This window comes from Ornithorhynchus anatinus, chromosome 5, assembly GCF_004115215.2.
Source record: "Ornithorhynchus anatinus isolate Pmale09 chromosome 5, mOrnAna1.pri.v4, whole genome shotgun sequence".
Lineage (NCBI taxonomy): Eukaryota > Metazoa > Chordata > Mammalia > Monotremata > Ornithorhynchidae > Ornithorhynchus > Ornithorhynchus anatinus.
The window spans coordinates 29161926-29188738 of record NC_041732.1 but is presented as its reverse complement, the minus strand read 5'-3'; the positions used below and the strand labels follow the sequence as shown (position 1 = coordinate 29188738).

Below are 26813 nucleotides of genomic sequence, written 5' to 3'. Positions count from 1 at the left end.
GATACAGAGAAGTTAATTGACTTGCCCAAGACCACACAGCAGACCAGTGGCAGAGCCGGGATTAGAACTCAGTTCTTTCTGACTTCCAGGCCCATGCTTTATCTACTAGACCACTCTGCTTCTCTGGCCATGATGTAGGGGCTCTTCTGCATATATACACCACTCAGCTCAGGGGTTAAGTTCTCTAATGAGAACGGGGCATCTACCCCCTAGCCGGAGCTGATGGGGAAATTGGGTCAAACAGTAGTCTGCCTGGCCCATTAGCACTGTCCCCACTGGGATGCTGCGCAGTGAAGCACCATGGCTTAGTGGAAAGAGTTTGGACCTGGCAGAGACCCAGAGAAGTGAAGTGACTTGCCCAGGTCACACAGCAGACAAATGGCAGAGCCGGGATTAGAACCCATGAACTTCTAACTCCCAGGCCCGGGTTCTATCCATTATGCCATGCTGCTCCTTCAAACTGTCATGTTGTTTTATCTGGTTAAAAGATAGAACAAAAGTAAATGCTAATTGTTCACTTTGGTGTGGCGAGGAATGTGATCATTTCAGTCATCCAAATCCCCCCCAAACAAGAAAGATTGTCAAATGATCTGGTGGATTGAAACGCTGTCATCTAAATTACAAACAGAAAATGTAATCAAATAAAGCAGAAGTCACTTTCCAGAGGATGAACCATTCTCTTCTTTTGGCTCCAAAGGATACAGAGGTCTCTTCCATGCTAAAGAATATTCTTACCCCACCTCAGACACGAACCTGGTTGAGCATAGGGCAGCTTCCGCAGAACTAGGAACTCCAGCTACCTCAAAGAGTGAGCATCGAGACTCCTAACAGAATCTTTGGAAGTCCATCTCAGCCACTGGTGGCTTCCATACTTACACTTGGACCATACCAAGGCTTCTGCCCGTACAGAAGACATTATCAAGTCCATACAGAGGCAAGGTAAAAGAAAGAGCAAGTCAGCCCACAGGATACGACTACGTGGCTCTGGGTCTTCTACCACCCATCTTTCCTCTCTTCAAAACTGGACTCCCTGCTTCCTTCTTCATGGAGACAAATTCAGTGAGATCCTAAAAATTGATGATAGAACAAGAGGCACCACATTATTACTTTATCAGGCCTTAATATTTTGTTTAGATCAGTTGTTGTCACAAATACAACTTCATCTTACTCTGGCATTTGATGTTTTCCAAGTGGAGTGGAAACAGGGATCTAGGATGATTTAAATTCTTAGCAGGCTGTAAGCTCATCTCTAGACTGTCAGCTCGTTATGGGTGAGGTGTGTGTCTGTTTATTGTTATAGCGTACTCTCACAAGCTCTCCTCTCAAGGTCACGTGTGGAACGTTTCCAGTACTCTACCAGTCTCGACTATGGGAGGGAGAGTCAAGAAGAGGCCTGTCCATTCCATTCTTAGCTTAGGCAGTGGGTAGGGAGTGAAAGATAATCTCCTACAAGTCAAAACTCACCTGTGCTGGTCAGCAGCAGCATGGGAAAGAGTTGAGGGACGGACACTCAAGTTGACTCAAGACTCAAGAGGCTATGGTAAACCACTTCCAAATTTTGACCAAGAAAACTCTATGGATACACTACCAGAATGATTGCAGATGGAGTTGGGGTGTTCTGGGGAAGTTGTGTCTATGGCTTCACTATATAGGAGATGACTCGATAGCATAAGACAAGACTCTCACAAGCACTTAGTACATTGCTATGCACACAGTAAATACGTTTGAATGAATGAATGATCTCGGCTGCCACCTTCCCATTTGGTTCAACAGGACGACAGAGCCGGCTAGTGTGGTGGGAGTGCGGAAGGTGAGAGATAGAGCTCGGTCCTGCTCTGAGAGAGGACCCACTTTCAAATGTGCAATCAAGAAGGACATCAGGAGAGAAAGCCACTCCTCTGGCTGGAAGGGCAACTCATCCATTGCTGGCCCGCCTTGGAACCTGGGCTCCACGGTTTGATGTCTCAGCCTGAAGCCTAAAGTCCCAGCAATAATCATAATAGTGCACCACTGTATGGGGCAGAGCAGAAGTTGGTGCAGAACCCCATGTTCTTGAAACTCGGACCACAGGCCCCACTCATTCTTGCTGCTCTCCTCACCCCCACTGTTCCTGCTGCTAGTCAGTTATGCTTACTATGTGCCCAACACTGTGCTAAGCACTAGAGTAGATTAGCATGGCAGAGGTTTGGATGAGGAGGAAAGGGGAAAATTTTAGAGACGTTGGGGAGTTAGAACCGTCGGGATTTTGTGACATTGAATGTGTGGGTTGAAATAGAGAGCTAAGGCAGGGATAATGCCACAGTCATGGCCTTGTGAGACAAGGAGGATAGTGGTGGTGTATATAATGATAAGAAAGTTTGGAGAAGGGCAGGGTTTGGGTGGGGAGTTCTGTTTTGCAAAGGATAAGTTTGAGGTGTTGGCAGGACATTCGAGTAGAGATGTCCTAAAGGCAGGAGGAAATACGAGACTGCAGAGGAGTGTCAGAGCTAGGGAGGTAGATTTGGAATCATCTGCATAAAATGATAGCTGAAGCCATGAGAGTGAATGAGTTCTCTCAAGGAGTTGGTGGAAATGGAAAATAACAGCGATCCCAGAACTGAACCTTGAGGGACCTTGAGCGGGTGGGAGGCTGAGGAGGAGCCAGTTAAAGAAACCAAGGAGGAGTGGTCAGAGAGGTAGGAGGAGAACCAGGAGAGGACAGTATCACTGAAGGCAAGGCAAGGTTAGATAAGATTTCCAGGAGAAGGGGATGGTCCACAGTGTTGAAGGCAGTTGAGAGGTCAAGGAAGATTTGAATGCAGTACAGGACACTTTATTCGGCAAGAAAGAGGTCTTTGGTGGTCTTAGAGAGGGCAATTTCTGTGCGGTAAAGGGGTCAGGTTACACAAATGTATCATTATTCGTTTACGAATGCATCTACCAGAATGACTCTATGACCAAAGATGGAACATTCTGAAGAGGGTGTGCCCATGCAGCTGGCTGCTATGGGTTCAGAAATGACTAGATGGCATTTGAAGAAGAAAGGGGTTAGGAGCCAGATTGCAGAGGGTCAAGGATTGAATCGGAGGTGAGAAAGTGGAGGCAGCAGGTCTAGACAACTTTCTCAAGTACTTATATCATTACTGATTGTATCAGCCTCCTCACTGACCTACCTAACTCCTGTCTCTCCCAACTGCAGTCCAAACTTCACTCTCCTGCCTAGACATTACAAAAACCCAAAACATTCAGTCCACCTCTCCCAACTCTTAAAAAAAAACAACTTCCAATCGTTACCCCTTCACCTCTGCACCAAACAGAAACTCCTTACCATTGACTTCAAAGCACTCACCAGCTCTCCCCTCCTACCTTGCCTTGTTGACTTCCTACCACAATGCAGCCCACATACTTTGCTCACTTTGCTAACACCTACTTACTATCCTTTGATTTCATCTATCCTGCTGACCTCATGCCCACATCCTCCTTCTGGTTTGGAACTCCCTACTTCTTCTTATCCAGACCACCGCTCTTCCCACCTTCAAAAAATCACATCTCTTCCAAAAAGCCTTCTTCAACTAAGCCCTCATTCCCCTACTCACCCTCCCTTCTGCATCACTTATGCACTTGGATCTGTATCCTTTAAGCATTTGATTTCCATCCCACCCTCAGCCTCACAGCACTTATGTACATATCCTTATATCCTGCCATTTCCCTATCTGTAATGTATTTCAATTTCTGTCTTCCCTTCTAGACTGTGCAGGGATCATGTATACCAACTCTACCATATTGACCTGTCCTAAGCACTTAGTACAATGGTCTGCCCACAGTAAGCAGTCAATAAATACCACTGATTCATTGTTAGGGTAGATTTAAGATAATCAGCTCATATTCAGACCCTGCTCCACATGGTGTTCACATTCTAGGAGGGAATAATAATAATTGTGGAATTTGTTCAGCGCTTACTATATGCCAGGCACCGTACTAAGCTCTGCGGTAGATACAAGATAATCAGGTTGGACACAGTTCCTGTCCCACGTAGGTTTCACTGTCTTAATCCCCATCTAACTGCTGGGGTAACTGAGGCACAGAGAAGTGAAGTGACTTGCCCAAGATCACACAGCATACAAGTGGCAGAGCCGGCATTAGAACCCAGGTCCTCTGATTCCCAAGCCTGTGCTCTTTCCACTAGGCCATGCCAGTGTCACCTCCAGCTTACAGATGAGGAAATGGAAGCATAGGGAGGTTAAGTGACTTCCCCAGAATCACTTGACTGGCCAGTCCCAGCTTTGCCAATCGAACCATGATCTCCTGATTCCTGGTCCATGCTGTCCCTCAATTGCCATCAATCCCTTTGGCAGGATCTTCCTTTTGCTTCGCATAATCAACTTCCTCTTTTAGCTCCTGGATACAATGGAAGCAGCAGAGGTGGCAGTGACCTAGAGCCAGGTATTTAGGAAAAAGAGTGCCCTGGATTTGTTAACAGAACAAAAAGTCTTCAGGCCAATCCGCCCCCGAAGATTCATTCATTCATTCAACCATATTCATTGAGCACTTACTGTGTGCAGAGCACTGAACTAAGCACTTGCGAGAGTTCAATACAACAGTAAACAGACACATTCCCTGCCCTTAACGAGTTTCCAGTACAGGGGAGGGGGAGACAGACATTAATATAAATAAATAAATTACGGCTATGTACAAAAGTGCTGTGAGGTTGGCGGGTGGGGAGAACAAAGGGAGCAAGGCAGGGAGATCCCGAAGGGAGTGGGAGAAGAGGAAAGGGGGGTATTCAGTCAGGGAAGGCCTCTTGGAGATGTGCCTTCACTATGGCTTTGAAGCTGGGGAAACTAATTGTCAGTTTTGAGGAGAGAGGCCGATCCAGGCCAGAGGCAGGATGTGGGCTACGGGTTGGCAACGAGAGAGATGAAATCAAGGCACAGTGAGAAGGTGAGCATTAGAAGCTCAAAGTGTGTGGGCTGGGTTGTAGCAGGAGAGTAGCAAGGTGAGGTAGGAGGGGGCAGGGTGATGGAGTGCCTTAAAGCCAATGATGAGAAGTCTGCATTTGATGTGGAGGTGGACGGACAACCACTGGAGTTTTTAGAGGAGTGGGATGACCTAAGCAGAGCTGGGACCAAAACATGTGGTTCCAATCCAGTTCAAGTGGGATGTCAAGTCAGTTCAAGTCAGAGCCTTGCATGAACCACATCTGGCTGACTGGTCCAATGAAGTCCAGCCTACAGAGCCCCGTTGGGCCCACACAGAGCTGGATTCATTTGGGCAGACAAGGTACCCTCACCCCAGTACCTCTAGCATGCTGTCTGTCCATTGCTGGCCCCAAAATGGACAGGAGTTAAAGGAAGGTAAACACCTGCTTAACTGGTCTTTGTTTTCATGCTGCACCCAACCAGTTTTTAATGAAAGGTAAAGTCTGAACCAGGGAAAAAATGGAAATACGTGCTCTGTATAGGTATTGTGGTCAATTATTACTACTGTTATTATCATTCATTCAATTATATTTATTGAGCATTTACTGCGTGCACTGCATTATTATGGCATTTGCTAAACACTTCTTATGTTTCAAGGATTGTTCTAAGTGCTGGGGTAGATACAAGTTATTCAGGATGGACTCAGTCCCTATCCCACATGGGGCTCATGATTTTAGGAGGAAGAGGAATACGTATTTAATCCCTAATTTACAGCTGAAGAAACTGAGGCACAGAGAAGTTAAGTTTATATATTTATAAATAATAAATTGGAGATGTGTATATATAAGTGGTGGGAGGCTGAGGGGTGGGGCGGGGTGAATAAAGGGAGCAAATCAGGGTGATGCAAAAGAAGGTCACCACAATAATTTGAAAGTACAATGAACCTTTAATATTAAGCTCTTATAATAACTTAAATTTTACATGGGAGAAAAACAAGGCTGAAGAAATGGCTTGAGTATTAACATGTACCACATTTTAGACAAATGGATGTTATTTCTAAAGGAAAACAAAGGACAGAGTTCTTTCTTTCAAATGGGCATATTCAATCAACCATATTCATTGAGCACTTACTGTTTGCAGAGCACTGTACTAAGCACTTGGGAGAGTACAATATAACAGGTGGTAGACACATTCCCACATTCCTGCCCACAGTTAGCGTACAGTCTAGTGGGGAAACTTAGTCTAATGAAATTTCGATTCCTTAGCTTTTTCTTTATTCATTCTTTCATTCAATCATATTTATTGAATGCTTACTGTGCACAAAGCACTGTACTAAGCACTTGTGAGAGTATAATATAACAACTTGCACTTTCCTGCCCACAACATACAATACTTCAGCCACAAGCTAGGTATTACAGGATGACTATAGAGGTTAGAAAAAACAAAACCATGGGCAAAAGAATAATATTGGAAAGGCAGTCACCTTATTGGACAGCTCTTTTGTCCTCCTTTTGTCTGACTTTAGTCCACAGACTACATCTAATCCCGGAGACTGCTGTTTGAGAGCTTCCCAGGGGAGAAGATTTGGACATGATGAACCCAGAATATTTCCTGGGAGGGAAGCTCCGAATAAAATTTCTTCTCCTCATGTCATCCTCTCTACTACCACCTCAGCACCTTAGCATGACTCCACCACTTCTGCACAATATCAGTCCACACACTCTACTACTTAAGCACTTACTCATGCACATACCTACCTTTCTATTCTCTTCTTCATTCTATCTGCAGTTCATTTTGCGTCTGTAACCCCCACAACATCATAAACTCCTCGAGGGTAGGGATCATGTCTTCTAATTCTTTAGTACTCTCTCAAGGGCTTAGTGTAGTGCTCAACACACAGCAAGTGATCAACACATCCTATTGCTTGATCGATTTGATTGTTTGATTAATACTGAGCCCTTAAAAGTTTGAAGCATCCCCCTTTCCATTTGGAATCATGTTGATGCACTGGTGTACCTTTCTTGGGGAAAAGACTGAGGCCAGTGCAGGAAAAAGGCTGGGAAATAAGGGATGAAAGGAAGCGAGTTGGATGCTAACAACACAAAGGAGAGAGAATCTGAAGAAAGTGGAGTTTGGAGGATGTGGAAAAACAATAGAAAAGATACAGGAATTTGAAGACTATGAAATCACCGAAGAGTAATATGTTATCTGTTAAGCACTTACTATGTATGGAACACTATTTTAAGCACTGGGGTAGATACAAGATAATCAGGTCAAACATAAACAGAGTCCCTGTCCCGCATGGGGCTCACAGTCTTAGAGAACAGGTATTGAGTTGGTACATTATGGAACTGGAAAACTTGTTATTCTGTGATGTTTTCAGCCTGTTCAACTTTCTGGGGAAACAATTTTCATTATGCTGACCACACACTGCGTAAAGAAGGGTTTTCCTTGGTGGGAAACCCCTCTCAGATCAAGTAGGCTCTAAGGCACCCTCTCCTACTTGCATGACTTCCCAAAAGAAACCTTGGGGCCACTGTCTGAGGACCAGAGAGGGTTCACCCAAACTCAATCCTCTCATCTGAGGGGGTGGGTGGCGAGGCAATTAATGGCTCTCTTTGGGCACTGCTGCCTGGTGCTGAACATTCCAGATGCTTGTATGCAGTCTGCCTTTCCCAGTATTAAGCTTTCAGCACCACTGGGGTTTTTCAGCTTTAAAATGCTGAAAAAGCAACTGAACGGGAGTTTTCTGCCAGATGGAGGAATGACAGATCAGCAGTCCAACAGTTAAACAGGAAATGAAGCAGGAAGGTAATGCTACACAATTAAATGTGGAGAGAGAAATTATGGGAACAGTGCTACGAGATACCACAGTCTATAATTACAATAACAAACTACATTTACAAACATCAGTGTAAATATTATGAGAGGCCAGTAGCAAATTGCAGGCTCATAAAATCAACAAGAATAGGGAGAGTACAAGATTGAATGGATGAGTTAATTAGAAGGACTTGGTGAAATGCAGAAACCTTTACAGATGAAGATCAGTGTGAAATTTAGCTAATGACTGTCTGATGAAAGAATAAAATTACTTCACAGAAGAACCCATTCAACCCAGTAAAGTAATATAGAGGAGTTAAAAGTAAATATGAATGTTACAGGAATAATACTCCAAAAAAAGAATAATCATGAAATTAGTATTTTCACAATTACACTGAGCTCTTTCCGATTAGTAGGGAAAATGAATTTGCCTGTTTGCCCTGCAAGATGTTTACAATCAATGATATTTAATGAGCTTTTACTACATACTAGGCGCTTGATCGATCATCTTATTTAGTATGCTCTTTCATAAATAAACCTGGTTAGAAGGATGCAATTTCTAGGTTGAAAGAGGGAGATTTGGCTGCGTGTAGATAAATAATTGAAAAGAAATATCAAGTACTATTTTCATTAAAAATTTTCCTCAACATTTGGCATCTGGAGGTATTTTTGCTAATGCTCTGCTGGCCTCTAGGTGGAGCATTTTACACACAATAGTTTTTCTGTAAGCTTTTTTACATAACTTTTTTGGCACCTAAACCACAGAGGCCTGCAGAAAATATGGTAAAACGGAACAGAACAGATGAATTAAAATCACCAAAGAACCCTTCCTACACACACTGGTTATCAACTCTAAGAATAAATTCTCACCATTTTTTAAACTGTTATAGGAAGAAGGAAAACATACTTCCTCAATTCCTTTCTGGGACAGTTTCTTTTCTTAGATTCAGATTACATCAAGATAATCTCCAAGGAAATGGCCACACCCTCTGTTGTTTCACCTACGGGGGAAAAATTGAATGAGAGAGAAAGATGGAGGGAATAGATCACTGAGGAACAAAAATTCCATCACTGAGATAGGTGGGACTGCTATGGTGTGGAGGATTGTGTGCAGTATTTATACCTCTGACTATTTTTAAACTCATGTTTTTCTGCTGTTAATCGTGAATGTGAAAAGGGAGGTCACAAGGAAAATCTGTTTAGTCAGGAGGATTGTTTTTGCAAGTGTGCAGTTTTCAAAAAAAACAAGAAACTCAGTACTTATACATTTTTTTTCTCTGAACCTAAAATAAAGGCTAATCTCCACATTTTTTGGCCAGGCACTGTTAAATTATAGGGCATGTTTAATAAGCCAAAGATCCATGCGTCACATTGGGGTAGATATGAGGTATTTCATTTGGACACTCATTAAGAACTAACTGCTGATTGCCCACAGATCATTTGATTCAAAATCACAGACACACAATTATAGACAAGTAAAATTAAAGAGTTAGAAAACCAATGCTCAAGATTTTCCTGTTTATCATTTAATGGATCAAATTATCCCATTTGAATTAAACAATTAAAGACACATTCAACCTGTTTCTTGATTATTTTCAAATTTTCCCTACCATGATCAATTTTACTCTAATTTCATTACGCTCATTATAAAGAAATGAATCAAGAATGGTTCTGTTCTAATGCTACTAAAAACTGGATCACAAATTCAAGCCAAGTTATCTCAGGAAGTGGAAACTGGAAAAAGGCCCACATCTACATCCCACATTGCACCACTGTTGTGTTCTTGGAAAATTCTGGGCTTTAGGAAAGCATATCTTATCAGAAAATAGAAGGTCTGGGGTTTTTTTTTTTGTGTGTGTGTTTTTCCATGGTTTTTGTTAAGCGATTACTATGTGCCAGGAATTGCACTAAACCCTGGGGTAGATGCAAGCTAATCAGGTTGGATTAACAATAAGGGGCTCACAATCTTAATCCCCATTTTACAGATGAGGTAACTGAAGCACAGAGAATTTAAGTGACTTACCCCAAATCACACAACAGATAAGCAGGGGAGCCCGGAATAGAACCCAATTCCTCTTGCTACCTGACTACCAGCAGAACATATTTGCTTCTCACATTCTCAATTCCAGCCTCCCACCTGAAAGTCAACAACTTAACCCAGACGTACCCTGGCTTAATTGCAATGCTCAACCCCAGGGTGTTGAGAATTGAGAATTGGGATAGGCCCGAGTGCTGCTTTTGGCTGACTTCATGTCTTTTAAAGATGTACTATAGGAGATTTTGAAGTAATTAGTGATGACATCACTCTGGTTCCCAATGTACCAATGTGTGTTCCTTATTGATTTAAAAAATTTTTATTTCAATGGATATTAATTAAATATCAGCTTTCTGGGGTATTGTTTTCTGTGTTCTGGCGAGAGGTTACAGAGGCTACATTCTTTAACACAACAAAATGGAAAAAACATCCCTAACCCTACTTACTCACTCTGAGTTATCAAGAGGAGGAGGGAAAGGAGTTACATGCAGCTACTGGACATAACATCAGTACTGGGAGTACTTATGCTGAGGTAAATTGGCAAATAGCGCACATTGTAGCCCAGGTGACCCATCACCTGGGGAACACCTGTGTAAATTAACCCTGGGATGTAGGGGAGGGCTTACAAATAGTTTCTGTGGTTGGCTCCCCTTTTATTTTCCTTCCTTCATTAAAAACATTTTAATTGTTGAGAAAGAATCTTCCCAGACATCTGTAATTCCATCAGAATAATAATTATGGTACTTGTTAAGAGCTTACTATGTGCTAAATGCTGGGCTAGGCACTGAGTTAGTCCAAGTTAATCAGGTTGGACACAATCCCCGTCCCACATTGGGCTCACACTCTTAGTCCTATTCTTAATCACACTCTTAATTTTTTACAGATGAGGTAATTGAGGCACAGAGAAGTTAAATGACTTGCCCAAGATCACACAGATGAGATGTTCATTCCCTTGATCCTATTTGTTGCTATTGTTCTTGTCTGTCTGTCTCCCCCGATTAGACTGTAAACCCGTCAAAGGGCAGGGACTGTCTCTATCTGTTACCGATTTGTACATTCCAAGTGCTTAGTACAGTGCTCTGCACATAGTAAGCGCTCAATAAGTACTATTGAATATTGAATGTGGCAGAGTTGGGATTAGAACCCAAGACCTTCTGACTCCCAGCCCCATAATCTATCCACTAGGCCATGCTGCAGCAGCATCTTCTCTAGTTAGAAAATAGAAAATAATAGTAATAATAATGGTATTTTTATGGTACTTGTTAAGTGCTTACTAGGTGCCAGGCATTATACTAAGTGCTGCGGTAGATACAAGCTAATCAGGTTGGGCGCAGTCTATGCTGTATAGTCTCAATCACCAATTTACAGATGAGGTAACTGAAATCCAGAGAAGTTAAATGACTTGCCCAAGGTCACACAGCAGACAAGTGGTGGAACCAGGATTAGAATCCATGAACGTCTGACTCCCAGGCCCGGGCCATGATATGTCTCAAAGTAATTGTTAAGCAGTTCATGGATTGTTAGCAATTACTCTGGACCCCGCACTCTGGGGAAGGGACATTATAATCAGATCAGATGTAGTCCTAATCCCATGAAGACCTCATGGTCTAAGAGGTCCCATTCTCCGCTCAGGTACAGTTGGCCAGAAAGTCTTCATTACACACATTCTAAAACAAAAACATGATCTTGTTTTGTTCAAGGATTCTAGGACATTTTAAATGATGAAATATGAAATTTCTGGCCAATGCTCCAGCTGCTACTATAGTGTCGCCGCTGCCAGAAGTGAGCTGAGGTCCAAACTGTGTTGGGGAAAACTCTGTCCCATCCGCCACTCCCAGGTGGAACCTGTTCTACTATGCCCAGCATTTGCTGTATTTTTCAGAGGGGAAAAAGTGAGTCCGGTGCAGGTGGGTCTGAGCTCCCTACTCCCATGCCACTCCACCCCTTGATCCCCAAAGATTTGGGATGAAAGTAATAATAATATTGGTATTTGTTAAGTGCTTATTATGTGTAGAGCACTGGATCCGGGGAGTATTCTCCAAGACCAGCTGTCATCCCAATCCCAGCCCCAGGTCCACTCTCTGGCCCTGGCTGAAAGGGGGCACTGAGCCTGGAATCTCCTGGTAGGAAGAGATTCCATTATGATCCTAATATTACCCCCAAATCAATTAGTTTTAAAAAGAAAGCCTTCAGTGTCAGCAGCAGAGGACAAGGCTAAAGAAATGTAAAAGCAATTGACATGAAACTCCTGGCAAATGCCTTGTGGAAGGTGATGGTGCTGCTGCCATTTTCTTTCACACCTGACAATCAGGATCCATCTGGGGGAACCAATCTGAAGAAGCAACCCATGAATTTCCCATAAAATAATGGCCTGAAAGTCATCACTTCTTATGGTGGGCCGTAACTTAACAAAGCACAAACTTCTCAAGTACCCCCATCCTTATTCTTTTTAAAAAATCATATTTGTTAATAATAATAATGATGATTTTTTTAGTGCTTACTATGTGCCATGCACCGTTCTAAGCACTGGGGGAGATACAAGGTAATCAGGTTATCCCACGTGGGGCTCACAGTCTTAATCCCTATTTTACAGATGAGGGAACTGAGACCCAAAGAAATTAAGTGATTTGCCCAAAGTCACATAGCTGACAAGTGGCAGAGCTGGGATTAGATCCCAAGACCAAATGACTCCCAAGCCCATGCTCTTTCCACTAAGCCACGCTGCTTCTCAAGCACACTATTAAGTGCTTGCTATGTGCCAGGCAATGTTCTAAGTATGGAGGTACAAATACAATAGTTCAAAATAAGAATAAAAATAATGATAATTAATAATTGTATTTATTGTTTGCTAGATGTCAAGCATATAGTCTAAGCACTGGGGTGGATATAAGGTAATCAGATTGGGCGCAATCCCCATCCCACAGGGGGCTCAAAGTCTAAATAGTGGGGAGAACAGGTACTGAATCCCATTTTGCAGATGAGGAAACTGAGGCCAGGGAAGTTAAATGACTTGCCCAAGGTCACCCAGAAGAACTGAAATTAGAACTCAGGAACTCTGACTCCCTGGCCCATACTCTTTCCACTAGACCATACTGCCTCTTTGTTGCTTCCAAAGGGAGTAATTCTTACACGCATGTGATGTGGATGGAATTGTGAGTTATGCATTGGCCTTATCAACAAACTTAGGTGGGCATTCATCAGATTTTTTTCCAGACAGTGCAGTTTTCAGCTCATCTTTCCCCTGTTAGGTACTAACATGGAACCAGATGCCTTTATGTCTAGTGTTTTTATTTTAAACCTCGAGCTTCCCTCCCTGTGGACTCCTGTCATTGTGTTTCAGTGTTCATGGCTCAGAAACAGTGTCTACGTTCCCAAGGACCTGGGAGGGGAATGAAATGGCTTTGGAGCAAGGGAGGAGGTCATTGTTATCCTGACAACAAGCTCTGCCAATTTCCCTCCCAAATCATTTTTTAAAATCCTTAAGACACTATTATGTTACTTAATCTATGTAATGCGGGTATATCTTATTCATTCATTCAATCATACATTCATTCAATCGTATTTATTGAGTGCTTACTGTGTGCAGAGCACTGTACTAAGCACTTGGGAGAGTACAGTATAACAATAAACAGACACATTCCCTGCCCACAAAGAGTTTATAGTCTCAGGGAGAGACAGACATTATTATAAATAAATTACTATATGTACATAAGCGCTTAGTTCAGTGTCAAGTGCTTAGTACAGTGCTCTGCACATAGTAAGCGCTCAGTAAATACGATTGAATAAATGAATGAAGTGCTTCAGGGCTGGGATGGAGGTGAATAAAGGGAGCAGATCACTGTATTAAGCACTGGGAAATAATACACTGGAAAGAATTACCTGGTCTGGGTCCTCACAATCTAAGAATTAGCAGGGGAAAGGGGAACTGGTGACAGACACATAAGGGAAGTTGAAACAACAAAAATGTAAAAGGCAAGAACAACGATAACTACAAAGAATAAAAGCCAAAGAAGACTAGGCAATGTGGCTAGAGGAGCAAAGCTCCTATCTCCTCCTGAAGTCCATCAATCACAGCCACAGGTCACTGAAGGAGTCAGGAATTCTCTAGGGCTATCAATGGTCACTCCAAGTACACATAAATTCTGATAAAAATTTCTCCAAAATAGCATGATTTTTGACACTGAAGGACAGCATATACACTATGTGCATAGCATTGTTCTTGGTGCTTCGGGAGCACACACACGAATTAGAAAACAAAATCTCTGTCCTAGAGCACTTGACATTTCAGTAGGTGGTGGACACAAATTGATGCGTGTACCATAATGAAGAGTGATAGGCTCTTTATAAGTAAAAGCCACACGGGACACATGGGAATATATCAGTAACATATTAAAAACATGGACATTGAAGCGACTGTGAGATAGCATGACAAGGAAGTAGGGGAATTAGAAATACTTCTGGAGAGAGTGACTTTCTAGGAGGATTTTGATGGAAGGGAGGGTCATGATTTAATCAAGCTAAGGAAATAAGGAATTCCAGAAAAGGAGAAGGGTTGGAGCAATGGGCAATGGGATGGAGGTGGGAGAGTTGATAAGGAGGGACAGAAGTCCCTGTTTTGCCAATGACTTGCTGTGTGACCTTGAGCAAGTCTCGTAACCTCTTTAACCTTGTTGGTTTCCCTTTCTATAAACTAGCCATGAGAATAATAATAGTACCTCCATAGTCATAGGCTAAAATCTAGCTTCCACCCCTTTTATTCTATGGAAACTGCCCTATCTAAGGCCATGCTTAACCTCCTTTTTGTCAAGTCCACAGCCTAATCCTCCTCAACTACCCAGCTGCTTTTAACACAGCGGACCACCCCTTTCTTCAGGAAACACTACCCAACCTTGGCTTCATCGATTCAGTCCTCTCCTGGTTCTCCCCCTCTCTGACAGCTCCTTATCAGCTTTTTTCACAGGTTCCTCCCCTGCTTCAACCCTCAAACTGTGGGGATGTTTCAATTAACCAATCAATCTTATTTATTGAGCTCTTACTGTGTGCAGAGCTCAGTACTAAGCTGTACTAAGCTCTTGGGAAGAATACAATAAAACAGTTGCTAGGAAACATTCCCTGCCTACAAGGAGCTTAAAAATCTAGCGGGGAGACAAACATTAAACTAAATTAAGGATATATACATAAGTGCTGTGGGGCTGACAGCAGTGAGATAGATGAGATCAAGGTACAGTGGGTAGGTTGGTATTAGAGGAATGAAGTGAGCATGCTGGGTTGTAGTAGGAAATCAGAGAGGGAAGGTAGGAGAGGGTAAGATGATTGAGTGCTTTAGAGCTAATAGTAACAAGTTTCTGTTTGATGCAGGGCTATAGGTTCTTGAGCAGTGGGGAAACATGGACTTACTTTTTTTAGAAAAATGATCTGGACAGCAGAGTGAAGACTGGACTGGAGTGGAAAAGTAAGAAGGCAGGGAGCTCAGCAAGAATGCTGATGCAGTCATCAGTAATTGAAGGTTCAGTTCTGGATCCCCTTCTATTGTTCATCTACACCCATTCCTTTGGAGAGCTCATTCATTCCCATGGCTTCACCTACCATCTCTATGCAGGTTACCCTAAATCTACCTCTCCAACTCTGACCGCTCCCCTTCTCTGCAGTCTTGCATTTCCTCCTGCCTTCAATACAACTCTACTTGGATGTTTCCTCTAGACTGTAAGCTCATTGTGGGCAGGGAATGTGTTAGTTTATTGCTGTACTGTATAATCCCAAGGGTTTAGTACTGTGCTCTACACAAAGTAAGTGCTCAATAAATACAATTGAATGAATGTCCCACCTACACCTCATACTCAACCTATCCAAAACATAACTTTTCACCTTTCCACCCAAACCCTGTCTTCCCTCACACTTTCCCATTACTGTAGACATATACTACCTTCCTCCCTGTCTCATAACCTTGCACTCTTCAGCATATCCCCTGCCATAATAATAGTAATTGTGGTATTTTTTAAGCACTTATTATGTGCTAGACACTGTTCTAAGTACTAGGGTAAATACAAGATAATTGGGTTGGCCACATAGGGCTCACAGTCTTAATCCCATTTTACAGATAAGGAAACTGAAGCACAGAGAAGTTAAGTGACATGCCCAAGGTCACACCCAGCGGACAAGTGGCATAGCCAGGACTAGAACCCAGGTCTTCCTGACTACCAGGCTTATGGTCTACACACCAGGCCATGCTGCTTCTCTGCCATTTTCCCTATCTGCAAATGTATTTTTATGTCTGTCTCCCCATCTAGACTGCAAAGTCCTTGTGGGCAGGTGTTGCCTTTACCAACTCTAAGCAGCATGGCTCAATGGAAAGAGCCCGGGCTTGGGAGTCAGAGGTCATGGGTTCGAATCCCAGGTCTGCCACTTGTCAGCTGTGTGACTGTGGGCAAGTCACTTAACTTCTCTGTGCCTCAGTTACCTCATCTGTAAAATGGGGATTAACTGTGAGCCTCACGTGGGACAACCTGATTACCCTGTATCTACCCCAGTGCTTAGAACAGTGCTTGGCACATAGTAAGCACTAAACAAATACCAACATTATTATTATTATTATGGTACTAGAGTTGTATTACTTCAGTGCTCTGCACACAGTAAGATCTTAATCAATACCATTGATTGATTGGTGCTTTGAAGACATATGAAAAAATAGTTGAGAAAGTATTTTAAACAGCAAGATGTTTTTAGCTAAAAATGGTAAGGCACCAAGAATCCTTTTAAGACAATCCTTCGATACCATGTGCACTAATGCCAGAAGGCATTTGCTTTCATTTTAAAAGATGGTACAGAGAACAATAATATTTGTTCAGCTTAACTTGGATAGTTTCATTCAGAGTGCTCTAGGTATGCAGTCAGCAGAAATACTTAGTAGACTGGCAAGGTTTTTCTCTTTCTACTTCAATAAAAATAGCAGTTGTCTTCAATGAACATCTGACATACAATGTTGTATGAATGGTTATTTCTCTGCTGTCCCACTCTAAATAAGTCCAGCTGTTAGATGGCTAAAAGCAGTATGATGTGCCTTTGAATGAAACCTTCTGGATGGACCCCTAAAACACTCAAGCACATAGTGGAATCTTGTGTGACTGCCAATAGAATTCGTGCTTTGATTCCTGATTTGTATGCTGTCTTTCCCTAGTCCTCTTTTCACCCACCACCATTACCAATGAGGAGGAAAATAGGACAGGATTTGAAACAAATGGAGAAACATCTGCTTAAAAGACAACTGTACTCAAAGACCTCAAAATATGGGTGTCTGTTGATTAATTATGGCATATATTAAGCATTTACTATTTACTAAGTCTTGGTTAGATACCAGGTTATCGGATCACACCCAATCATTGACCTACACAAGGTTCATAATCTATCCTATCTCCATTTTATAAATGAGGAAATTGAGTCTCAGGGCAGTTATGAGAGTTGTCCAAAGCCACGCAGCAAGCCAGTAGCAAAGCTGGAGCTATGAGCTTGGCTTACTGGCTCCCAGTTCCATTGCTCTTTCCTCCAGGACATGTGGCCTACTCCAGTTTACCTGACTTTCAGATAAGTTCATTCATTCATTCATTCATTCATTCAATAGTATTTATTGAGCGCTTACTATGTGCCGAGCACTGTACTAAGCGCTTGGAATAGACAAGTCGGCAACAGATAGAGACAGTCCCTGCCATTTGACGGGCTTACAGTCTAATCGGGGGAGACGGACAGATAAGTTGTCATAAGCCCACTGATGGGAAATTGAAAAGCAGTGTGGCCCAGTAGACAGAGCACAGGCCTGGGAGTCAGAAGGACCTGCGTTCTGATCCTGCCTCCATCACTAGTCTGCTGTGTGACCTTGAGAAAGTCACTTAAGTTCTTTGTTCCTCAGTGACCTCATCTGTAAAATGGGTATTAAGGCTGTGAGCCCTGCATAGGACATGGACTATGACCAACCTGATTAACTTGTATCTACTCCAGGGTTTAGTACAGTACCTGGGACTTAGACTGTGCTTCACAAATACAATAAAAAAATCTATAACCCAGTCCTGGGCCTAAATTGGGCAGGTCCCTTTAATTGATGGTTTTGAAGCAGCATGGCTTAGTGGAAAGAACATGGACAGCATGGGAGTCAAAGGAAATGGGTTCTAATCCCAGCTCTGCCGCTTTTCTGCTGTGTGACCTTGGGCAAGTCATTTCACTTCTCTGTACCTCAGTTACCTCATCTGTAAAATGGAGATTAAGACTGAGCCCCACGTGGTACAACTTGATTACCTTGCATCTACCCCAGTGCTTAGAACAGTGCTTGGCAAATAGTAAGTGCTAACAAATACCAGAATTATTATTATTATTTTGCTGGAAAATGGAATAATTCCCAGCAGGTTCTCCAATAGTGATCTCTGAGAATGAATGGTGGCTGTTATGAGGAATAATGAAAGAAAGAGGACCTCTCAGTTTAATATGCAGAAGTACAGATATGGTGAACAAGAAGAATTACCAGAGCAAATGACTGAGAAGCCAAAGTTGACCCATTATTCAGATAATTTCAGCAAAAGAGAAATCCGAATCCTCTGTGTGAACTTGTCAAAATTCATTAAATAATGCTGGAACTTATCCCTCATTTAGTCTCTGTAAGACCCATACCAAGAATTTGATCGATAGTATATTGTAGTCTCCCGAGCGCTTCATACAGTTCTCTGCATATCTCAGTAATTAACATTGATTGATTGACAGATACAATTGTCTGAAATAGTTTAATACCAGGGGCTGAAAGAAAAACAAAATTTAATTGGAATACTGTTGGGGGAAGATAGCAGCTGGGGAAGGGGAAGGTAGCGGGTCAGCCTGCTGCCAGGGGAAGGCTCTGGATTGTCCCCACAGTCTTCATTACCCAAAGTCTTCATTACTGGTCATCATTTACATGATGAGACTTCATCACCATTATCATCATTATAATAGTGGTATTTGTTAAGTGTTTACTGTGTGCCAAGCACTGTAATAATAATAATAATAATAATGTTGGTATTTGTTAAGCAGTTACTATGTTTCCAGGTACTGTACTGAGCCCTGGGATGGATACAAGCAAATCAGGCTGGACACAGTCCCTGCCCCATATGGGGCTCACATTCTCAATCCCCATTTTACAGATGAGGGAACTGAGGCACGGAGAAGTGAAGTGACTTGCCCAAGGTCACACAGATGACAGGTGACTGAGCTGGGATTAGAATTCATGATACTCTGACTCCCTGGCTCATGAGGTCTCCACTATGCCATACTGCTCTCCACTGTACTGAGCCCAGGGGTAGTTACAAGTTAAACAGGTCCCACATGGGGCTAATTGCCTAAGTAGGAAGTAGAATGGGTTTTCAGCAGCATTTTGCAGACGAGGGAACTGAGGCACAGAGAAGTTAAGCGACTTGTGCAAGGTCACACAACGGACAAGTGGCAGAGCCAGGATTAGAACACAGGCCCTCTGACTCCCGGGCCCATGCTCTGGCCGGAAAGTGCCCTTCACAATGTTTTGCACCCCTGCTTGGCTAATCATTGGTTGCATTCTGTCTCTGACTGTTTAATGATGAGAAAGTGCAACTGCCCCTGGGTGAGCCGTTGACACTACACTCAATTCTTCTATGTGGGTTCTTGGCCCTGAATTCTCAGGACCCAAGTTCATCTGCTGTTCCCAGTGGGAGACTCCCTTATCACTGTGCTTCTGTGCAGGCAATGAGCACTCAGTAAATATTTGTTGTTTGTAGTGAAAACAATTAATACAATTTGGATAGGATTTGAAAACAGAAAATCCAAGGCCAGGAAGAAACCTTAAAATGTTTCTTCCATCTCACTTCCTCCTAAAACCACTCAAAACTTGGAAGCAGCATGGTCTGATGAAAAGAGCTTGATCCTGGGAGGCAGGAGGCCTAGGTTCTAATTCCAGTTCCTCTACTTGCCTTAGGCAAATCATTTAGTGTCTCTGGGCCTCAGTTTCCTCATCTGTAAAACAGGATTATCACTCAATAAATTGTATTTATTCACACTTACTGGGCATAGAGCACTGTACTAAGCTCTTCGGAGAGTACAATTTAACAGAGTTGGTAGACACATTTCCTCCACACAAGGAGAGTACAGTTTAGATTAAATTCCTGTCTCCTTCCCTCCTAGACTCTGAGTCTCACAAGGGAAAGGGCTGTGTCCAACCTAATCATTTTGTACCTAACCCAGCAATTAATACAGTGCTCAGCAAATAGTAAGAAATCAACAAACACCACAATCATTATTACTGTTGTTATTGTTAGTATTATTATTATTAATACTCAATAATAATAATGGTATTTGTTAAGTGCTTACTATGTGTCAAGTACTGCTCTAGGTCCTGGGGTAGATTCAAGATAATCAGGTTGAATACAGTCCCTGTTCCACATGGGGCTCACAGTCTTAATCCCCCTTTTACAGATGAGTTAACTGAGACCCAGACACATTAAATGACTTGTCCAAGATCACACAGCAAACAAGTGGTGGAGCCAGAATTGGAATCTAGGTTTTTCTGACTCCCAAGGGTGTGCACTATCTACTAGTAAGCGCTTAACAAATACCATCGTTAAACCAAGCACTTATCCTATCCCACTTTCAATACTGTATCAGCTTCCTGTCTCTCCCCACTCTAATTCTTACTTCACTCTTTTGCCTGGATCATTTTTCTATAAAAACATTCATTCCATGTTTCCCCACTCCTCAAGAACTGCTAGTGGTTGCCCATCCACCTCCTCATCCAACAGTAACTCCTTACCATCTGCTCTGAAGCACTCAATCACCTTGCACCCTCTTACCCCACCTCGCTACTCTCCTACTACAACCCAGCCCATACACTCCGCTCCTCTAATGCCAACCCTACTCACTGTACCTCAATCTTGTCTATCTTGCTGCCGACCTCTTGCCCACATCCTGCCTCTGGCCTGGAACACCCTCCGTCTTCATACCTGACAGACATTTACTCTGCTCCCTGCAAAGCTTTATTAAAGGCACATCTGCTCCAACAGGCCTTCCCTGACTAAGCTCTCTTTTCCTTTTCTTCCACTCCCTTCTGCGTCACCCTGGCTTGCTCCCTTTATTCATCCCCCCTCCCAGCCCCATAGCATTTATGCACATATCTGTAACTCATTTATTTATATTAATGTCTGCCTCCCCCGCTAAACTTTCATTCGTTGTGGTTAGGGAATGTGCTTTTTGTATTGATATGTTGAACTCTCCCAAGCACTTAGTACAGCTGATTGATTGATCGATCATGCTTTCGTCTGTAAACTGTCTGTGTAGTAATTATCTAAATTTTCTTACATCTATCTGCTCCTGTTCTTTGTTTTAAGACTGAGTAGCCATAATAGCAGCATGTCTAACTCCTCTGTCTTTCTGTACCTTTTATTTTCAACAGCAAAAACAACTGTTGGGGGAATGTATATACAGAGACCATCTTTCTCTAGGATCTCTCCTTTCCACTCCAGAGGCCCAGGATCAGGGAGGGGAGATCCCCTTATTTGGTAGTGGAAAGAAAGGGGGAAGGTTATCCTCAGATGCCTGTGGCATTCCGTCATAACAACATGGAGGGAATTGTTTGTTGAAATAACCAAGTTAGCCGCAGTTCGCTTTTAGACCATTAGGTGGCAGTGCATATTAACAACGTGGGAAACAGCACCTGCTTGCTCCAGCAGAAGTGGTAAACACGTACTAAGAGTTAAAACATCTTAAGGATTGATTGAAAAAAAAATAACTAGGGCATAGTTCATTACATTTTTGGGGCCAAACTTTGGAAAAAAATTATAGGAACTTTTGACAGTTTTATTCAATAATCTGGTTTAATCTAAACATTAGTCATCAACCTGACTGAGATACAATGAGCGGATGAGGTTTTAAAGCGATTAAGATTTTTCCTGGATTCCAATTTGTTTTTGATTTTTTAATTTAAATTTGTAACGGAGTGACGTGGAACTAAGAGGCTAGGGAAGAAGAATGAGAATCTAGCAAGGCAGGGATCATGTCTACCAACTCTTTTGTAGTGAACTTTCCCCAGTGCTTAATACAGTGTTCTGCACCCTGTAAGCACTCAATAAATACCATTGATTGATTGAATGTTACTTTTGTGCTATTTTTCTTCTGCCTTTGGCTTCCTGGTGATCCAGGAATTCCTGGATACCACTTGAGTATCCATAATTTTAAAATGGCATCCTGAGTGAGGATTCTGAGGTATCAGTGTTTTAGCTCTTTGTGGGCAGGGAACATATCCACCAACTTTGTTATAGTATACTCTCCCAATATCTTAGTACAGTGCTCTCCACAAGGTAAGCACTCAATAAGTGTGATGAATTAATTATGTGTTTTCAATTTTCAGGGCAGAGTTAAAAAGCCACATTTTAAAAAGTCACAGAAGGAAAAACCTGGGTTCTAATCACAGTTTTTCCACTTATCTGCCGTGTGATGTTGAGCAAGTCACTTAACTACTCTGTGCTTCAGTTGCCTCATCTGAAAAATGGGAATTAAGACCAGATGCTTATTCTTCATGTTCCACAGTATCAGTTACAAGAAATAAATCCTTTGCTCTATCCAAAAGAGCATCTCCCTATTGTGACTTCTTCTAAGGTACCCGTTGTATTGTAAAATGTTCCAAGAATGCCTCTTGGCCAAAATACCATTACTAATATTATTTTCTATCTTCAGCATGTGTTTAAGGCAGCCCCTTTTGTTCAGTTATACAGCCCACACACTGATCTAAATTGTCCTCCACCCTACTCTTACTTTTCTATCTGCTTGCTGGGAGTGCACCAATAATTTTCACACATGAAGACATGTTCCATGTTTCTTCATCTGTAAAGAAATGAGTTTACCAAGCCACACAATTATTGCCAGTTCTTTAAAGAACAGTTACTGGATTGACAGTTTCATACTTACCTCGTGTATAATGATGTCAATCTGTTGAAAACCCCATCTTAATGAAAAAACAAAAAACAAAATAAGAATCATACCAAAAACACCATCTTTTTTTCAGAAATATTCTATAGGAGCATCAGAGGGAAAGTATTTTCTTTTCATCTTTTTGTTGCTATTTGTTTTAGGGATTCCAAGGATTTAATTTGCTAAAATATCTCAGTAAAAATATTTAAAGTAAGACTATCTTCCGGATCACTATTTTTAAGCCACTGCTTTCTCGGCTGCAGTTGATTCCACATTATAAATAATTTGATAATGCTTAACAAAATTCTAAACTAAATACCATTATAAAAGTTCTATTGATCCTATTCCATAGTAATGAATAGGTGTATAACAGAGAAGAGTCTAGAATTGGTATTGTAATATATGAAGGATGAAAGTAGCTATGATATAAGTGAAACCTTCAAATTAGAAATAGTAGTGAGTGATATTGACCCCTAAATAACTCAGGGTGGTGATCAGATGACGATGCTGATGTCTCCCAGAGAGAAAAATGGATGAATCTCAGACTTGAAATTTCATGATTAAGAGCCCGAGTGAATACATTATTGATAATAATTATGTTAACAATTAGCATCCTCATTAGCATGTGATATATCAGGATTCCTGATGGGATCACCAATTTTGTGTCTATGCCACCAGTAATGGTGGAGCCTCAAGCAGGGTTTCACTTACTTGCAAAGTCAGGACTATTCATTCATTCATTCATTCAGTAGTATTTACTGAGCGCTTACTATGTGCATAGCACTGTACTAAGCGCTTGGAATGTACAATTCGACTAGAAAATAGGTCTTCTGACTCCTAGGACTGTGCTCTTTTCACTGGATCACTGTAAGCTTAGTATGGGCAATGGATGTGTTTATTGTTATTTTGTATTCTCCTAAGTGCTTAATACAGTACTCTGCACACCGTAAGCACTCAAATACAATTGAATGAACTTGGGGTACAATACATTACCCTTAAATTAAGTACATTTTTTTAAAAATGGGGGAACAAGGTTTCCCCACCCCACACTTTCACTTAGTTATGGGTGTCCCATTTGGCTTTGGTCTGGGTCCCCTACTTCCATCATTCTATTACATACACTCTCCCCTGAGGAAACTCATAAACTCACGTGGCTTTGGCTCCCTCATTTGCAAAATCTACTTCACCACCTCCCAGATCTATTTCACCAGCCCAGACCTTTTCAGCTGCCTTCAGGACATCTCAATATGGGAAAAGAAAAAATCAACTCCACATCTTTTTTTCTAACTCTACTGCTCCTCCTGACTTTCTCACCATGGTCATCCATACCATGATCCTTCCCGTCACAGACGTGAGCAGGCTTGTTTCTTCTTTACCTCCTCTTTGTCTTTAATCTTCCACATTTAGTCTGACTAAATTCTGCTGGATTTCCCTTGCCAATATTTCCTGGATCTTCCCCTTTCCCCTCCACACAGATGGCCCCTGGACTGATTCAAGCTCACTTTATCTTTGGGCTGAAACTACCCCATCAGCCTCCTAATTGGTTTCCCTCCCTCCAGAGTCTCCTCATTCTAATGATCATGCTGATGGCATTTGTGAATGTTTAGTTGTGAAGTACTAAGCAATGGGGTAGGCAAAGCCCAATCATGTTTTCTAAAATATCACTCAGAATACCCCATCCTCATCACAAAAAGCTCCAAACAGTACACAGTTATCTCCAAACCATCAGGCAGAAACTCCTAATTATTAACTTAAAGCCCTTTCCTTCTATACCTATCCACTCCTTTCACCCTGGGCCAAAATCTTCACTCCTTCTAAGATAACGTTTTTAGTGTAACTCACTTTCAGCTCTCTCATCTCCAGTCAGGTTCTTCTCCCTTCCTGGAACTCCTGTCCTTTTCAAATCCTCCACACTTGCCTCACTCCCCATCTTCAAGTCCTCCAGTAAACACCTCCAGGAGTTCTCCCAGTATCCACCCTCAGCATATTTGCTTAGTCCCTCTGCCACCCCCGCTTTACCTCTCCGCAGCTAAACCCTCTTTTTCCCCTTTTCCCTCTGCTCCTCCACCTCTCCCTTCCCTTCCCCACAGCACTGTACTCGTCCGCTCAACTGTATATATTTCCATTGCCCTATTTATTTTGTTAATGAATTGTACATCACCTTGATTCTATTTAGTTGCCATTGTTTTTACGAGATGTTCTTCCCCTTGACTCTATTTATTGCCATTGTTCTTGTCTGTCCATCTCCCCCGATTAGACTGTAAGCTCATCAAACGGCAGGGACTGCCTCTATCTGTTGCCAACTTGTTCATCCTAAGCGCTTAGTACAGTGCTCTGCACATAGTAAGCGCTCAATAAATACTATTGAATGAATGAATGAATGAATGAGTATTGATTTGTTTATTTTCTCTCCAGACTGTAACTCGTTGTGGGCAGAGAACATATCTACCAACTCTGTTATATTGTATCAATCAATTGACTGTATTTATTGAGTGCTTACTGTGTGTATCGCACTGATTATGTATACTTGGGAGAGTACAATATAACAGGGTTGGTAGACAAATTACCTGCCCACAAAGAGTTTACAGTGTAGCAGGGGAGATAGACATAATATACACAAAAACACTGTGAGACTGAGGGAAGGGTGAATAAAGATTGCAAATCCAAAAGATGACGCAGAAGGGCACAGAATGAAATGAGTGTCTAGTCAGGAAAGGTTTCTTGGAGGAGATGTGCATTCAATAAGGTTTTGAAGGTGGGGAGAGTGATTGCCTGTCAGATATGAAGAGGGAGGAAGTTCCAGGATAGAGGCAGGATGCGGGCAAGAGGTCGGTGGGGAGATAGATGAGATTGAGGTACAGTGAGTGGGTTGGCATTAGAGGAGCAAAGTGTGCATAGCTGTAGTAGGAGAACAGCTAGGTGAGGTATGAAGGGACAAGTTCATTGAGTGCTTTAAAGCCGATGGTAAGGGGTTTCTGTTTGATGAGGAGGTAGATGGGCAACCACTAGGTTCTTGAGGAGTGGAGAAACATGGATTGAATGGTTTTGTACTCTTGTCTTGTGCTTTCCCAAGAGCTTAGTACAGTGCTTTGCATAAATGCTCAATAAATACAGTTGATTGATTTTCTCCCATGCTTTTTCAGTTATCAGTTGAATCTATATTTTTCTCTTCTTCTAACCTCATCTGTATATCATGCATATATTTATAATCTGTAGCTGCCTTTCTGCTTGACTAGACTGTAAACTTTAAGACATGAACCATGTCTTTTTTCACTTTTACTTGATTCCCCCTCAAAAAAAAACTCTGTACACTTTAGGCACTCAATAAATACTAACAAATACATAAATAAAAAACAATGACATGGTGCACTCCAGAGAGGAAAGGAAAGACTACACTGCTGCTGATACACTGAATAGAAAAATCTGTGGATGACCAAGCTGTTTAGAGATACATTAGTGCTACTGCAGTGTATTTCTCCCAATTCAGTATTTCACAAGAGTAGAAAAATACCACCACAATCCTTTCAGAGGTGTATTATACACCCAAAGTATTTCCATATTGAGTCTCTCTTGCCCTGACTTGCTCCCTTTATTCATCCCCTCTCCCAGCCCCACAGCACTTATGTACATATCTATAATTTATTTAATTATATTAATGTCTGTCTTCCCCTCTAGACTGTAAGCTCATTGGAGGCTGGGAATGTGTCTCTTTACTGTTTTGTTGTACTCTCCAAAGTGCTTAGTATGTTGCTCTGCACACAGTATGTGCTCAATAAGTATGACTGAATGAGTATTATTAATAGTTTAATTTCAGAATCATAATACATTCACGAATCTTTTGAACCAGGGACTGTGACAATGGTTTAGGTATAATCTACAAATCTTGTCGCAGTAAAAATAACATTCCTGTGTTAGACATCAACTGGATTTTCAGTGTCTACTTCAGATAGATTGTGAGATCCTCAAGGGACAGGACCACAACTAATTTTCACCTGTGAATTCTCTCCTAGGATTTAATGCAGTGTTCTGCACATGGTTATTAATAGTAGTAGTAATAGCACTAAGTACTTAAATACTCTTACCACCATTAATTTCATTTACTCTATTTTCTCAGCAAT

The 26813-nt window shown here is 41.9% G+C and overlaps 1 long non-coding RNA gene across 1 annotated transcript; it reads right to left on the bottom strand.

The window, feature by feature from the left end:
• Positions 1 to 614: 614 nt before the first annotated feature.
• LOC114812262 lies at positions 615 to 24149 on the bottom strand. The gene is made up of 3 exons (XR_003759923.2): positions 24025 to 24149; positions 22693 to 22729; positions 615 to 1067 (listed from the first exon to the last, which is right to left on the bottom strand). It is a non-coding gene; the product is annotated as an uncharacterized LOC114812262 (long non-coding RNA).
• Between the last annotated feature and the right edge of the window lie 2664 nt (positions 24150 to 26813).